General features: G+C 50.1%; 1 long non-coding RNA gene across 1 annotated transcript; it reads right to left on the bottom strand.

The window, feature by feature from the left end:
* Positions 1-524: 524 nt before the first annotated feature.
* LOC105538727 lies at positions 525-9908 on the bottom strand. Its single transcript, XR_001005954.1, has 3 exons — positions 9852-9908; positions 1628-1787; positions 525-842 (listed from the first exon to the last, which is right to left on the bottom strand). It is a non-coding gene; the product is annotated as an uncharacterized LOC105538727 (long non-coding RNA).
* Positions 9909-15269: the final 5361 nt, after the last annotated feature.

A 15269-nucleotide genomic window follows, 5' to 3' on the forward strand; every position in this document is an offset into this window, starting at 1 on the left:
CTGGGCATAAAACACTCAGGGAAATAAAAATTCAGACCTTCAGAGAAAGACACCACCAAGAAACAACGATCAGAGTAGCAGAGGAAGCAGGAAGAGAAGCTGTCACAGAGACTGTTGAAGGGTCCCTGGGTGGCCTGCCCAACACATGTCCCTCTTTCCTCCTTCCCAACAGGTATCTGTTCTCCTTGACATAAGTGTATGGATGTTCCCACTCCACAGTGCGAATCCTCATAATGGAAGCCAAAGGTGGTCGTTCCATTCTCCTTGCCAGGGACTGGCTGAGGAATAGACATGTGACCCATTAGGGCCAAGGAAGCACGAAAGGGGCATTCTTCTAGAGGGCTTCTGAGAAAGGTTTCCTTATTCTTAAGGCAGAGGCGAGGATGAGATGATTCTATTTCATCTTTGGCCTTCATTGAAACTGCATGTAATATTTGGCACAGTGGCAGCTATCTTGTGACCATAAGGAAAATTAGTTTCAGGGTCAAGTCAACACACCAAAGATGGCAGAGAGGAGACAGGGAAAGAACTGGGGTCTTTTATGACATTGCTGATCCATGGGCCCTAAATGCAATCACATGTATTTTTATAAGAGGGAACAGAGAGAGATTTGATGCACATAGAAGAAATGAAGTCAATGTGACCATGGAGGCCGAGATTGGAGTAATGTGGCCACAAGCCAAGGTGTGCCAGCAGCCACCAGCAATTGGAAGAGGCGAGGAATAGATTCTCCCCTGGAGCCTCCGGAAGGAGGGCAGCCCACTGACACCTTGACTTCTGCACAGCATTTCCTCTGCCTTTCTGATCCAGGAGGTCAAGGAGGGTCCTCAGTGCTCCTGTGCCTGTGGCAGAAATGGTAGGAAAAGGCTGAGCTGCACTGCAGTTACACAAAAAGAGTACTTTTAAAAAATGGTCTATAGAATTCCAGGAGTCAGAAATTGAGTCATCCATCCAGGAATCTTTATTATGCACGTGCTGTGTGTCACACCTGTTGGGAATACAGTTATAATAAGACTCAGAATTAGCTGTGGGCCTCAAAGAACAGGGGTGGAAAAGGCCTTCTCCAGAGGGAGCTGGCAGCTCTGAAAGAACCTTATTGACGAGGGGGGTGGATTCATGTTGTCCAGGTACTGAGCTGGGGATGCAGCTGTTGGGGTGCAGGAATTCTCCAGTTCAGCCTGCTGGCCCTGCTAAGAGGCAGGCCTGGGCAGGAGGAGACTGGAATCTCCAAAGCAGATGTGAGGAGGGAGCTAGCCCAAGGTCAGGTGTTGGCTCAGGTTTCTCCTGTACTCAACACAAGGGCAGTGGAGGAACCTGGCCTGGAGTCCAGCCGGACCCGGAAGGAAGTTCATGGGGTGAAGTGTGAAGCTGCCAAGCTCCAGGGGCCTCAGAGACCTGCAGCCGAGGGTGTGGGGTGGGGACTGGAAATAGCAGGCCAGAGAGCTGCCAGCCCTTTCCAGGGATGGCACTCTTTCAGGCTAGAGGGGAGCCATGATTGCAGTCACTGCTGTGTCTGCTGGGCCCTGGAAGATGGTGGAGTCCCTGAGGGACAGAGGAGCTTCTAGGCCTCTCCACCCCTGGTGGGCATGCAGTGTGGTCTGGATCTTAGTTTTTATGTGACTCTCACCTGGGGATGGGAATGGTATGTGACCCCTCCCCAAGGCCCTCCATGGCACACTGGAGCCGAGAACTCCTGCTTGACACACCGACTAAGCAGACAGGGGACCACGACGGCATTTTTCTTCAACCTCATGGAAGAAACAGAGCTCAGGGAAGAGGGAGGGGGTCTTGTCAGGAAGAGGAAGGAAAGTGGGGAGTGGAGTCCTTAGCCAGGACCCAAGGCTGAGGATACCCGTCAGCACCCAGTGATCAGAACATTCCAGCACATTCCTCAGGAAGAGAAGCTGCTGTTCTCTTTTTGTTTGTTTGTGGGGGCAAAGGGGATGGCGCTTTGAAAGTCAGACATGGCGAAGGCAGCCACAGCTTTGGGGGTGCTGGGTGGCTCTCTGTCTCTCTTCCCTCCTCTGTTTCTCTCTTTCTTCTCGTCCCCTCTCTTCCCCTTCCCTTCTTTCTCTCTTCTCCCTCCATCCTTCCTTTTCTCACTGTATGTCTCCTTGACATCAGGACTCTCTGTCTACCGCTCACATCTGTGTCTCTTCTTCTCTCTCTCTCTTGCTGTCTCTCACACAGAGCCTGGCTTTATTCCTATTACCTCAGCTGAAGGGCCAGGACACCTCAGGAAGCACCTGTGCTCCGGCCCTGCCCAAGCACACTTTGTCCGTGTTCTCCTTTACACTTCCTCACGCATCCCGTCCTTTAACACTTGCTCACAATGTCATCCGTGCCTTTCAGGTCCCCTCACACATTTTCATCCGTTTTTATCAGCAAACATCCAGGCATCTTCCTGGTGCCCCATCCCATCCCCTTGGTCCAGACCCAGGCTGACAGAGGTTTCAGTTCCTTGGGGCCTGCTGGGGATGGGTGACAGGTAGGTGGTGCCCGCAGAGGTCGGGCTCCTCACCCTCGACTCCTGAGAAACCACTGAAACAGGAGGGGGCATTACAGCACCCTCAGCTCTCAGCCTCCTGGGGCTGCTCCCTTCTGAGGCCAGGAGCCAGGATGAGAGCACCCAGGTAAAGGCTGCAGAGCTCCCTATTAGCACATGGTTTAGAGGGAGAGCCTGGAGCCTGTTCTCTGACCGAGACCTCTGGCAAATCATGTAATCTTTTTGAGCCTCAGGTTCTTTTTTTAAAACCTGGAAAATTGGTATTTTGTTTGCTGTATTGTGTAAAGGGTTACCCAAAATACCCATTTTGAGTATTTTGTACTCAAAATACCCATTTTGGGAACAAAGGGTGCCTTAATGTATAAACTCAATCCTGCAACAACCTCACGACTAGGCAGTATTATCATTTTTATGAGGACATGGAGGTTTAGAGAGGTGAAGTCACTCATCCTAGGTTGCTCAGCTGGTAAGTGGCAGAGCTGGGGTTCAAACCCCACAGTCTGGCCCCAAGCCCCACACCCTTATGGTTGAGTGTTTTACTGATGGTCTGTGAAATGCTCTCTTCTTCCACTTTTCTGGGATGGCCTGGGAGAATACAGTTGGTGCCCCTCTCCGGGTACCTCCGAGAAACTCTATTTCCAGATCTGGCTCTATGGACAAGTGCCCACAGCGTGGTTGTCCAGTCTGCAGAAGTGATAATCCAGGTGCTGAGAGCACGTGGCCACCTCCACCTGGGTCTTCTGAGGGACACAGGGTCACTGAGTGGAAGGAAGGCTCTGATCCACGGCTGCAGTAACCATCTGTGTTTTTCCCTAAGTCTCCTCAGGCTTTGTTGCCACAATACATTTATTTTTGGAGAATTACCATCCCCAGTTCAGCACACCAGGCCTCTTATTTACCAGCTGCTTTCTCTCTGGTTTCTGTTTAACTATGGTGTGTATTGACTTTGCTGCTGCTATCTTTGTTTCACCACTAAAAAGAGTATTCGAGTGGCAAGTACTGTTTATTCTCTCATTTCTTCAACAACTGTGACTTCCATGCACAGGACACTGTGCTAACTACTCTGGGGGATATGAAAAATGAAGCTGGTGTGGCCTTTGCCCTCAGGAATCTTATAGTCCACTAGGGACATACCAACATGCACGGAGGTCACTGTGATGCCACGTGGAGTGTGGTGAAAGCATTAGCACCAAACAGGCATATTGGGACTTCAGACAGAACTCTTAGGGAAGCTTCCCAGAGGAAATTATGTATAATTAAATAAGTTAAAGTGCAGAGACCCCCAAAACACAGTGATTTATATAAGATCAATCTTAAGATATAATTGTATTTCTCTCTCCTGTGATCGTGCAGATGTAGGTGGCAGTTGAGGCTGCTGGGATAGCTCAGCTCCACAAGGTCATTCAGGGACTCAGTTCTGCTCTATCTTGTTACTTTGCTCCAGTGTTCCACAGGGTGTTGGCCTCATCTGTATGGCTAAAACTTGGTCATTGCCACATTAGTGTTCCAGCTTCTGGGCTAGGTGGAGAGGATGGAGGAATATACAATAGGTGTTTTAAGGCCCGGACCCAGAAATGGCTCACATATCCTGTTGGCCAGAAGTTGGTCATTTAGCACATCTAGTTACAAAGGAGATGGGGAAATGTAGTCGATAGCCAGGTGGCCAAGTGCCCAGCCAAAAGTTTAATGTGGAAGAAACAGATAACAGGTATTATTATCTCCATTACTCTATCACAATGAGTTGGACCTTGGCATATAAATAGAGCCTTGCTAAGTAAAAATTAGAATGAGAGGGCATTCAGCTGCCTTCCAGAAAATGTCAGAGGTAAGGAAAGGTGCAAGATGTATTTAGAGAAAGTGAATATCCAGCATAACTGAAGTGTAGGGTTTCTGTAAAGGAGGTTGTGACCTACCTACAGGTGGAGATAGGGCAGGCTTCATCTCTTTAACAGGCTGCTCCGCCTTCCAAATAGAATGTATCCATGCCACCTGTACACTTGTTATCCAAAACACTTGATTCTTCTCTAACCGACCACACAGGATGTGTGTGTTCTCTGAGCCCTACTCAGGAAATTTAACCTTGAGCTGATAGTGATCTAGATCCTATCAAAATCTCGGCTTCCTAAGGGTATGCTATTTGACTACTTTTTTAGCAATGATTCTTGTATGTATTGATGCTGATCCCAGAAAGTTCTATGAAGGACTACATTAGCCCAGTCTCCTAGCAGAAGACCTTCACTATGTTGAGTTTCATGTTAAGCTCTTGGAAGAGATGGCCACAAGAAGAACACTTTGGTATGTTCCAATAAAACATTATTGAGGATGTTGCTCACATTTTGTTCATGGTATAACATGGTATTTTTAAATAAAAATCAACCACAGGCTCTATATCTTGCCACATCCTGTTGCTCTGTCCTTGGCATTCAGGACTTCAACAAACATTTATTAAGGCACTGACTATTGACAGATACTGGGCCAGATGCTTGGTGGAAATATAGAGAGAAGAGACACAGTCTCTAACTTCCAAGAGCTCACATTCTAGGGCAGGGGATAGGGATGTGTGGCTTGTGAGGCAGATAAGTAACAGGCATTTCTGACATAGTTGGGTAAATGTTGTGTGAAGCACAGAACGAGATGCTATCGGAGCCTGGAGAGAGAAGGCGAGGAAGGCCTTCTGAAGGAGCTGAGTGTTAGAGGTTGAATAAGGGTCAATAACATTAATCATGAGGAATGGATAAAACAATGTTCTAGGCAAAGGCAACAGCTTAGCAAAGTCATGCAGAAATGAGGGAGGGTGGGGCTCAGTGTGGCTGTGGTTTAGGGGGAGGAGGGGAGATTCAGCTGGAGGGGTAGGCTGGGCTAGTCACAAGGGCCTAGCAGCCCTGCTGATGAATTTGGGCTTTTGCCCACAGGCTCTATACCATCCTGGCAGATGATCAGATCCGTATCTTAGAAATGTCAGTCTTGTCAACATAAGTTAGGGAAGGGACTAAGAAGGGAAGCTGTTGCAATATGTCAGGTGAGAAATGATGTGGCCTTAAACATGTGAAGACAAGGTGGACATAAGGAGGTGGAAAGAGGTTGGAGGAATATTAAGGAAAAAGAATCAATAGCACTTGGTGACTGATTTGGGGGTGAAGGAGAAGGTGATGGGACAGTGAGGTGTTTGGACTGGCAGTGTTACTCCTTTAGAACCAGCTGATAGGGGAAGGAGCAGGTGAGGGGTGGGGGAGGTGACTATGGAGGTGGGCCAGGCAGTCAGATACGCAGGAGGCAGATAAAGATTTTGGAGTTACCAGTGTGCAGGTGCAGGTTAAAGATAAGGAGTGTGTCCAAAGCCAGTGAATACCGAATGACACACCTGCGGTGTTGTCAAATGCTTTTTATTCCATATGAGAAGTTGATGCAATGCCTACTGTGGGCCTGGAGCTTTCACACTCACTCATTTACCCTGCTCCATGAACCTTGGAGGAAGAATGCATTTACTTATTGATGCTTGGCTGCAGAAAGGATTTAAGCCTATAGGTATTACTACCAGGCTGATTTTACAGTGAGGTTCAGAGAAGTGAAATGAGTGGTAGCAGGCCGGATTGCACAAGAGGTGGTGGAGGGGGATTGAAGGGCAGGCCTTTGCAGCCTGGTGTATACCACAACTGCCTTTGGTGATGTGGGTGACCTTTGAGCAGGAGAGGCTTAGCTTCTGGTGGCACATGCTGCTCACAGGGGACTACATGAGTCCATGGGGCAAGGGCACCTGACCATGGCCTGGGCCCCCGTGCATGCAATGGCTTCCGACTCTGGCGCAAACTTGGGCACACTCAACAGAGTGAGCTGGTTTGGTGCTCATTGTATCATCCTTTTGGAGCAGGAGGATTTCTGGCCCTCTTGGCCCTCCACATCCCCTGCTGTCCTCATGGCTGGAGAGGAGGCCTGTGATGAGGCAAAACTGACACCAAGGCAGGCCCATCCATGGTAAAAGCAGAGGTGTGCTGGCATTAGGTGTTGAAAGGTTTGCGTGGGGAAGGGATAGGGGGAGGAAGTACTTAACCACTGACGTTTATTTAGTGCAAGGCTGGCCCAGTGGGTTGAATTGTGTCCCCCCCCACCACCAAATATGTCCCAGTAACTGTGAATATGAGCTTATCTGGAAAAGAAAAAGGGTCTCTGCAGATGTAGTTAAGAATCTCGAGATGAAATCATCTTGGATTTAGGGTGGTTCTACATCTAGTGTCTCTTTTTTTTGGTTTGTTTGTTTGTTTGAGACATGGTCACTCTGTTGCCCAGGCTGGAGTGCAGTGGCACCCATCTCAGCTCACCACAGCCTCCACCTCCTGAGCTCAAGAGATCCTCCCGCCTTAGCCTCCTGAGCAGCTGGGACTACAGGTGTGCACCACCAGGCCTGGCTAATTTTTGTATTTTGTGTAGAGTTGGGGTTTCACCATGTTGCCCAGGCTGGTCTCTAATTCCTGTGCCCATCTCAGCCTCCCAAAGTATTGGGATTACAGACATGAGCCACCGCACCCAGCCTGAATCTATTGTCTTTATAAGAGAAAGAAGAGGGAACTGTGACACATGGGGAAGATGGCCATGGGAAAACGGGGACAGAGATTGGGGTGATGCAGCCACCAATCCAGGAATGCCTAGGGTTCCCAGGAGCTGGAAAAGGCAAGGAAGCTTCTCCCCTAGAGGCTTTGGAGGGAGTGTGGCCCTGCTAACACCTTGATTTTGGCTCAGTGATGCTAATTTTGGACTTCTGGCTTCCAGAACCGTGACAGAATAAATTTCTGTGGTTAGGAACCACCAAGTTTGTGGTAATTTGTTGCCGCAGCCCCAGGGAATGAACACAGCTGGCAAACATGTAGCAGGCAAGTGCCTCCTACACCCAAGGAGGATGCCAATAATCACCCTCGGTATCCCTTCTGGGGTACGCGGCGCCACCCCTGATCCTGCCCACAGAGTCCTCCAGCAGCTGCTGCCACATGACTGGAGCTGCCACGCTCCATGCTGTGATTTAGTGCTCACCACGTCCCTAACACTGGACTAGGCTCAGGCAGTTCAGAAAAGGGTCTGGCAGGGCCACTGTTCTCAAGGGGCCTGGAGTCTTGGCCTGTGTGGGTGTGGGGCGTGGGCACATCACCTCTGGAGCATGAACAGTGCCTGCCAGTCTCTGGACATCTGCTCAGGCCACCCAGCCTCAGCTCAGCAGCTGGGCTTTCTCCAGCTTTCGGGCCATCCAGCTGCAGCTCAGCAGACAGCAGCCTAGGACTTGTAACTTATTCACCTTAGGGTGAATCACCCACAGAGATTTAGGCAGAGAAAACTACCGTTTGAGCCAACTGGATAAAGAAAATGCACCAGTCCTTCTCCATGGCTCCAGAAAGGAGTGGCAGGCACTGTTCATGCTCCAGAGGTGATGTGCCCACGCCCCACACCCACACAGGCCAAGACTCCAGGCCCCTCGAGAATAGTGGCCCTGCCAGACCCTTTTCTGAACTGCCTGAGCCTAGTCCAGTGTTAGGGACGTGGTGAGCACTAAATCACAGCATGGAGCGTGGCAGCTCCAGTCATGTGGCAGCAGCTGCCGGAGGACTCTGTGGGCAGGATCGGGGTGGCGCCGGGTTCCCCAGAAGGGATACTGAGGGTGATTATTGGTATCCTCCTTGGGTGTAGGAGGCACTTGCCTGGATTTTGCCTTTAAGTCCAGGGACAGCCTGGATTTAAAGGTCTATGAAATTCCTGAGGTGAATTCTTTCCGGAGCCATGGAGAAGGGCGGCACAGAACAAGAGTGACATGTGAGGCGGGTCTTAAAGGAGAAGCAAAACTCTCCAGATATGGGAGAAAGGACAAAATATCACACAGGATGCAGCCTCTGCCGCCCTCAAAGAGGGGTGCTTATCCTGATAGCGGGCGAGGTTTCCTCACTCAGGGCTTTCTCTTTCCTTTCTTCTCTTCAGCACAGTCCCCTCCAATTGCTTGCCTCAGAATCACTGGCTATACTTATACAAAAGCGGATTCCTGAACTGCCTCCCAGACAGACTGAGTTCGAATCTCTGTGGCTAGGACCTAGATATCTGCATTTTTAATAAGATCCCAGATGATGCTGATGCATCATCAACTAAGAATTACTGGCCTAAAGGTACTTCCAACACAGCCCACCATGCCAGTACAAAGCAGGTGTGCACACTTTTGGAAGGATCCCCATTTTCTCCTGGGGAACTGGCCTTGGGATATGACCAATAGTGCCCCATAGCTCTCAGAACATCCCTGTCCCCATGGGCCCTCGCGGGCAGGCTGAGCACAGCAGTGTGGCACTCAGCGGCTGGCCTGGGATTCGGTGGAAATAGGTTTGCTGCTTCTCAGCCAAGTGGCCTGAAGCAAACGATTTAAGCTGTCTCAATTTCCTCATCTGGATAATGGGGACACAAATAGAACCAATAAAAAGTGTTGAGAAGACTGAATGCCGGCATGTGCATGAAATGCCTCATCGGTGCATAGCACAGCGTTTGATAACTCAGAACTTTTTCAAAAAGGTATGATGATGAAAACCTTATTCTGAAGAAAGAAAACTTCACAGAAATCATCATTCCAAAGCCCAGCTGAAGCTCTCCTGCACATCAGACCCTCCTGGGGAGTGTTTGGAAAACATCAGTCTAGTGGCCCCTCCCCAGTCTTACGCCTTCCCCATCCTTCCCTCCCACCTGTGAAACCAGAGGAATCTCTAGTAGGGGGTGTCTGAATTTTTTGAAGAAGAGGAAGCTTTCCCATGGCAAGAATCACCCGGGGCACTTGAAGACATGGCCTGGCCTCTCCGGAAAATTCTGCTTTGGGTGTTGGAGATGGGTTCTTGGAACTTGCATTTTTAATCAGGTGCTTCTTAACTTTTCAGCAATTAAGGAAGCACTGGTTTAAAGTGAGTTTAACCCACTGTGGTTGAGAGAGGTTTTGGTGCCACCCTGACCAGCTGAGGCCGTCTCCCCTGTCACCCACAATTCCTTGTGACGACGCCACCTCTATCCAGGAGGGAAGTGTCACTCATGGTGTGGAGCCTGCTAGTCGTGTTTGGAGATTGCAAAGCAAAGTCTTCGTCGGTCTGTGTATGTGTGCATGTAAGCGTGCACACAGACTCACACTTCTGAAAACTACCTCGATGATGGCAGGAAAAAAGAACTGACTAAAACTGTAGAAGTTGAGGGCCAACACAGTGCTCAGAGGAACTTTATCTCTAACACTAAATAGAAACAAACGATGAGGAGGGGTCCCATGGACAGATAGGGAGAATGGGCGACTCCGTTCAGAGTGGAGGCCCCTGACTGAAAGCCAGCAGTCCCCACGTGGAGCTCTCGCCTTCTAGATGGTTCAGCCTCGCAGGCTGCTTCCATCTGAGAATCCTGAGAGGCTCGCCCTTCCCCATGTGCTTCAAGCCTAAAGAAGTGTTGGGAGCTGTCCTGCCACTCGTGGGGCAAGGGGAGGACTGCTTAGCCAACCCTGGTGAGATGTCAGCTAGGGAGAGGCTGCTGTTCTTGCCCCTGGCCTCCCATGTCTTTCTAAGGATGATTCTGTAAACATTCTTTGTGTCTCCACTGTGGAGCTGGCTGCCAAGGGGCAGCTTTGCTTACCCAGCCCAGTGCTGCTGGTGGTGCCTTAGTCTTCTGATGTGATCTCTGTAACAGGGACTTGAAAATAACACTCAGAGCTGCGCCCTGCTCAAATGGTCACAGTTCACATCCTGAAGAACCATCTATTCTGGGCATGTTGAAGTTTGGAGCAGATCAGTGCTGGATAAACAGTGTTTTTCTAGGACTACACCAGGAACACCAAATATAGTAGAAATGTAACAAGCCCTCAGAAGACGATTTATGAAAAAAACAACAAAATGTGTAATTCTGTGAATATCCTAAAAACCATTGAATTATACACTTTAAATGAGTGAATTGTATGGTATGTGAATCATATCTCAACAAAACTTTTACAAAAAAAAAAATTAAATGCTGAAAAGTAGATGATTTCCTGGAAAGGTAGTTTCTCATTTTAAGATGTAATTATCAGCCGGTGTGGGACCTGCTTTTCTCTCCGAGCCTGTCCTGTTTAGAAACATCAGCATGCATTTCCCATCAGCACCACAGAACCTGACTGCTCCCCACCCCACAAATCACTCAACTTCGGAAAAGGGTGAGATTTGACAAATCCCAAAAGAGCTAAACAGGAGAGCCATCACTATTCAGGCCTGCGTTTGCAAACTGAATCCTTACTACCACAAATAACGGCAGCTTGCACTTGCTGAAGAGCTCTTCTGAGCCAGGGCCTGCTTAAGCACATTCAGTGCTCACATGAGCCTGTCGCCCAGGCTGGAGTGCAATGGCGGGATCTCGGCTCACTGCAACCTCTGCCTCCTGGGTTCAAGTGATTCTCCTGCCTCAGGCTCCTGAGTAGCTGGGATTACGGGTGCGCACCACCACACCAGGCTAATTTTTGTAAGTTTTGTATTTTTAGTAGAGATGAGGTGTCACCATGTTGGTCAGGCTGGTCTCAAACTCCTGACTTTGTGATCCGCTTGCCTCAGCCTCCCAAAGTGCTGGTATTACAGGCATGAGCCACCGTGCCCAGCCTACCTGGAGAGCTTTAAAAGCCACTGCTGCCTTGTTCCCATCCCTGGAGAGTCTGATTTTATTGCTTTGGGTTGCAGCCAGAGCACAAGCTTTGGGTTTTGTTTTTTTTTTCATAGCACACAGGGGATTCTAATAAGAACCCTGGCTCTAGAGTCCATGTTTACATTAAAGAGGCTATTTACGTCTTGCCTGGTACCATCCCTGTGACTTGGGTAGCTGTCCCTGGCAGCATGGCTAAATTCCTCCATCTGGGGTTAACAGAGAGAAGGGGAATGAGTTTCAGGACAATGGCTGTGGCTGCAGGCTCCTGCACAATCTATCTGGCCCTGTCTGATCTTCGGCCTCTGCTGGCCTTTTCTTCCCCACAGCTGGAAACCTGACCTCAGTCCCAGTCCAGTTCCACCCCACCTCGCCCATTCTGCCCCAAGCCCACAGCCCAATTCTCACCCTGGGTGGGGGGAATCAAGGCAGCCATAGCTCAAGAGTGTGTGCCAACAGCAAGAATTCCTGATTATTAATCCACCCACGCCAATATTGGGATCCTATAAGCAGGTTGTGGTCTGCACTGTGAAGCTGGTTAAGGTAACTGCAGGCCTGTCCAGCTCCTCCGGGCTTAGGATCTCATCAGGAACCTGGCTCCCTTCTCACATGTGGCCCCTGCATTTCACTTAGTGAAGGGGAATCTTGTCTTCCTGTTAGCCTTTGATCCCCGGAGCTGCCCCTTTCTATTTTAGTCTTTAATTCCTTTCCCACCACCGTGCCTGACTAGGCAGGTCTTCCTCAGACCAGTTTTGCACTGCAGTCCCCCTGGCAGGCTGCCTCCTATAAAATATCCCTCTTTGGTGGGGTGTAGTGGCTCATGCCTGTAATCCCAGGACTTTGGGAAGCCGAGGCGGGCGGATCACCTGAGATCAGGAGCTCGAGACCAGCCTGGCCAACATGTTGAAACCCCCATCTCTACTAAAAGTACAAAATTACCTGTACATGGTGGCATGTGCCTGTAATCCCAGCTACTCTAGAGGCTGAGGTGGGAGAGTCGCTTGAACCTGGGAGGTGGAGGTTGCAGTGAGCTGAGATTGTGCCACTGCACTCCAGCCTGGGTGATAGAGTGAGACTCTGTCTGAAAGAAAACAAAAACAAAAAAAAGTCCCTCTTCAAGGCCCACACACTTGTCCAGAATCTACATTTCCAATGTTAAATAGGATTTGCCCATCAAAATAGAAACATACAGTAGGCTCCTCTGAAGTTAACATGGAAATTCGATTAGAAAAACAAGACTAAAATACTTGAGGAAAGAAAATGGGAAACCTGAGACTAAGATCATGACCCCTGGAAAGGATATGGCCATCCCAGCCTCAAGAGCTCTCAGCTCTGGGCTGCTCCCCTGCCTGCTCCCAGGCATGCTGGCCCCCACTGCAGGAGGGGACGCCCTCTCTCCCTGCCTTCCAGCCCAGGCCAGCTCCCTCTCCTGCCCTCAGGAGTCAGCTGCAGGAAGGAACCGGAGTCAGCTTCAGTCTGACAATCACAGCAGGAAATGGCTAAACTCTCTTGGGAAATTTTGGGTCTCGGAGATCCTGGGCCTCATTTTTGACCTTTATCTCCAATACGGACCCTTCTTATACTCAGCCATACAGTATTCTGACTCCACAGCTCCCAACTCTTCCTACTACAGCACTCCCTGGCTCTCAAGGCTTTTGGCTTTGCCTTCTGGAAAGCTTGTTCCGTTGACGGGAGTTCCCCATGCCTAGGGCCCTCTCCTCCTTCTCACTGGAGCTCAGGACACAATGGGTGACAGCCCTTGCGAGTGGAGGCTGCTCATTCTCCTGCCCCCCGTTTACCTAAGGCCTGGAACCCACTATTGGCATCTTGAAGCTTCTTACTGCTGTTTACAGGCAAATATGTGTTCACCCTCCTCTAGAAAACGCTTCTCTGCTGAGATCTGTGCCATCCTCCTCCACCATCTGTCATGTTTAGAATTAGTTCATTTGCTGACAGAAAACCCAAAATAACAGTATCTCAAACACTCGAGATTTTGTTTTTTAAGTTAAAGAAGTCTCTGAGGCAGAACGTCCCGAGCAGGTAATTTGGCTTCATGAAGTCTTCAGGGACCCACGCTTTTTCCCGCTCATGGTTCTCCCATTCTTAAGGTGGAAGCCTCGTCTTATGGCCCAAGATGCGGCCCACACCTCAGCCACCACGTCAGAGCTCCAGGTCGGCCACAGAGAGAAGGGAGCAGGAAGGGCTTCCAGAGCACCCTAGAGCAGGGACACAGCCACTCCCAGCGACCGGCTAGGATGAGCCATGTGATCTTAAAAAGTCTGAGTGGCAATGGCTCTGGCTAAAAATCTAACCTCTTCTTGCTAAGGAAGAAGGGGCTGATGGATATGGGAGGGAAGTCTCAGTCTCTCCCACATCACCCTCATTACTGGCCTCCACATATCTTAGGTCTCCCCTCACAAGGTCTGAGGACTTCACTGCTCGTTTCCCTCAAACTGTGCCATCATCTTGGGAGTCCTCAGCACTGCATCAGCCATCTCTTGATACCTCCATCCAAGCTCTCCCTCCATCCAGCCTCCTATCCTCAAGGCCACAGCAGGGAGCTTGTCATCCCAACTCCGAAGTATCCAGCTCACTGAACTCTTATCCTTCTTGCTTGCCCCTCTCTCCCACGAAACCTCTTCTAGGATCTCATGGGGATCTTGAGTTCCTGGCCTCCTCCCCACTTACCAAGTAAAAGAGCCCATCCTCAATGCACTGCTGTTTCTGCCCCTCTGCCTGCCGGTCTGGCGTCCTCATGGTCTCCCGTCCTTGTGCACACACTCCCTGCTCCTGCTTCTGGCTGAGCCAGCCCTTGCCCTCACCGGCTGAGCCCCCTCCTCTGCTGCGCAGATCACACAGCCTCAGTCAGCAGCTGCATCCCAAAGAGAAGTTACGTATTTTGTTGCTGTTGCTTCATTTTGGGAGACGCTGCTCCCAAAGCCTCTCACGTGGACTCTGTCAGCTCCTTCTCCCATTTCCCTTCACAGCCCTTTCAGACCCTAGTGCTTTCTGCAAGCCTCCCTGCCTCCCAGCCACGACTGCTTCCTGTTTTTTGGAAGAGATGTCCTCAGTGTGGCTGCCGCCACTTCCTGCCCTGTCACCAGCGAACTTCTCTGCTCGTGTTCTCCTCTCTGTCCCTTTCTCCGAGGAAGGGTGGTCCCTCTGCTGAGCTAAGACTGAACCGTCCACAGGTGGTAAGCCTCTCATCCTCCTGCCTTCTCTGGATTATTACTCCTTTGAGTATCCTTCCATCACCTGTGCCTTCAACCTCTTCTTCATCAGCTTCTTCCTCCCTGAAAAGAATATGAAGATCTCTTTCAAATTACAAAAGTCCTCTGTGTATCCCGCTCTCTTGGCCTATATAGATTGTTTTGCAGCAAAGTTTGTTGAGAAAGTTGTCTTTGCTCCCTTTATCCACTTCTCCAACCATTCGGGCTCCCACTCTTTCCTCTCTGGCTTCTCCTCTCACAATTTCCTGGAAACTGGGCGAAGGCTTCTACTTAGATGGACTTTCCGGGGCTCTACTTACAGACTTCCCTGGGGCAGGAGACACCATCAGCCATACCCCACCCCTCTGCTCCCCTAGTTTTCCTGGCACGACTCTTTCTCTGTTGTCTCCCAGGCCAGCCCCTTTCATCTGGGTGTCTTGGGAATGCTGTCCTCCCAGCGTTCCCGCAGCCCATGGCTTTTCTCTTCGCAGGGCCCATCTTCCTCCCCGCAGTAATCTTTCACACCCAGGATGTCAGCTGCTGCTTACCCCCAGCAGCGCTTTCTGGTTTGAGTGGAGCTGAGCTCGCCAGGCCTCAGGCAGGTCTGGGCATGTCTGGGGACCTGGTGAACGGACGCGCCCAGGTCTATTTGTAAGGGAACTAGCAGTGTCCCAGGAAAGAACCAGCCTGTTGTTTTGCCTCCTCAGTGACAACCGATCAACATATTTAACTCAACACACATTGATAAACACTCTTCTAGAAACTGGGGGTACAGCAGGGAACAAAACAGGCACAATTCTGGTCTTCATGGAGGCAGACAGACACAAGATAAGTAAGATCACATTGCAAGAAATGCCGAGGAGAAAAAGCAGGGTGAAGGGATAGGATGTGTGTGTGTGTGTGTGTGT

This window comes from Mandrillus leucophaeus, unplaced genomic scaffold (assembly GCF_000951045.1).
Source record: "Mandrillus leucophaeus isolate KB7577 unplaced genomic scaffold, Mleu.le_1.0 Scaffold198, whole genome shotgun sequence".
NCBI lineage: Eukaryota > Metazoa > Chordata > Mammalia > Primates > Cercopithecidae > Mandrillus > Mandrillus leucophaeus.